At 46.1% G+C, this 1,957-nt stretch overlaps 1 pseudogene; it reads right to left on the bottom strand.

The window, feature by feature from the left end:
• Nucleotides 1-34: 34 nt before the first annotated feature.
• On the bottom strand, nucleotides 35-1,387 carry LOC117150143 (annotated as a pseudogene).
• Nucleotides 1,388-1,957: the final 570 nt, after the last annotated feature.

Below are 1,957 nucleotides of genomic sequence, written 5' to 3'. Positions count from 1 at the left end.
CTAGAGCTCCCCCTCCATCTGCTTGCTGGCTGGGTGGCACGCAGCCAACAACCAGGTTGCATCGTATCTTATCTAAGCCACGGGTGCTGCAGACACTCCGCAGCGGTGGCACGCTTGTTCGGATCGAGCTCGAGCATGGGCTTAAGGAACGAAGCGAATGACGCCGCATCCATTTGCGACCACTCGTACTTCTCTAGAAGAACGTCCATTAGGCCCCAGGGCTTAAGGCCCGAGATATTTCGTAGCTCGCAGGAACGGGTAAACGACTTCGCCGCATAGGTGGCGTTTAACAAAATGTACCGCGGTATTGGACCCAGCAGCTCGATGATGTGGGCCAAATGGTCCTCGTCGCGGGTGTACGATTCGCCGGAGTGTGGCTCAAAAAGATAGTCACCGGTGGCCAGTTCGAATACCATGCATGCAGTGCTCCAGATATCCGCAGAGGTGTTATAGCCCGCACCGATAATAACTTCTAGTGACCGATATTGGCGCGTTTGAATGTCCTCAGTCAAGTGATTATTAACCAACAAGATTTGCACAGATCGGCGATCTTTACGTTGACATTGCATTCCTCTAACGCCGGATCCTGTTTAGCCTTGTGCTTTGCTTGCGGCGGCGGAGGAAGTGTTGAAAGGGTTAGATCCGAATGCGGTCCATTCGTAGCCGAAGATGTGTTCTCCACGGAGCGTGAGCGCACATGAGGCTCGTCCACGCACAGGAAGACATGCTCTAGCTTTATGTCCGTGTGGATGATCTGGCAGCACGTGTGAAGATAGTCAAGACCCTCCAGCACCTGGCGGGTAATAGCTTTGACGTTGGCCAGTGGAATACCGCGTAATTGGGACTTCCGTATGAGTTCAGGAGATTGTCACCCAGCATCTCGAACACAATACAAATGGGTGCCATTAAGGCCGGTGATCTTGAAGTCGTCCAGCATCTGGACGGTTTTGCGACGGCGTGATTCGATGGATCGGTCTCGCGCACCGTCTTGAGTATCTTTATTTCGTGCCTTATCGTCTTGTCAAAGTGCGGTGCCGACTTGAAAATTTTAATTGCCACATATCTCATTGCCTGCAAGTCCCAGCACAGCCAAACAGTAGAGTAGTCGCCACAGCTCAATTTACGGATGACATGGTAGCGATCTGCCGAAAAAAATTGCATTAATCTGCTGCTCTTCTCGAAAAGGAACAAAGTTCAACGGTTTGGGAAGAGTAGCGCAGTACCACTTAGGAAATTAAATTACCAATGATCTTTTCGGATGGCTCATAATCCATTTTAGTTGCAACACTGTCACCTCACGACTGACCAAGCGCGACTAGACGAACGCGAGAGCTGCTCTCCGCTTAAATTCAATTAAAATACGACAGCGAATGCAGTTGAGTGCGTTTTCACGGGCTACTTCTATATTACAGCACAAAGGCCTGAAAGGTATGGTATGGTGCCAAAATCAGTTGATTGGCATTTGGAAGCTCCAAATATTCTACTGACAATATATGAACTTGACGTTTATTACAAGGCCTGTTTTATATTTTGTAAACTCTAGCAGCTCCTATCAAATATAAAGTTTTTTTTTTGTAAATTTTATTAATTGGAATCTACAGCATAGGCATACCAATATATACATTACTTATACATTACTTTACAATTTAAACTACTTTAACAATATTTAATTTGTGTTTTTTTATTTCATGAAAAAAATAATTATAATAATCTCGATGGGAGAGCCTTCTTTTTCTCGGGGGGTGGAAAACCTTCTCGCCAGGGTGTTGGGGTGGGAACCTACCTAGTCGCATATTACTTTCCGCATGGGTCCTCAATACAATACAAAATACTAACTTGAACATTTCTAGTATTTCTGCCCGATAGGCGATAGACTGGCGGCAAAAAAGATAATAGCCGATAAGCCGCCAAAAAAAAAGGCGTGAAATATCGATAACGAGCTGCAGGGAAATTGATA

This window comes from Drosophila mauritiana, unplaced genomic scaffold (genome assembly GCF_004382145.1).
Source record: "Drosophila mauritiana strain mau12 unplaced genomic scaffold, ASM438214v1 Y_35, whole genome shotgun sequence".
NCBI lineage: Eukaryota > Metazoa > Arthropoda > Insecta > Diptera > Drosophilidae > Drosophila > Drosophila mauritiana.
This window is presented reverse-complemented; position numbering and strand designations above follow the sequence as displayed.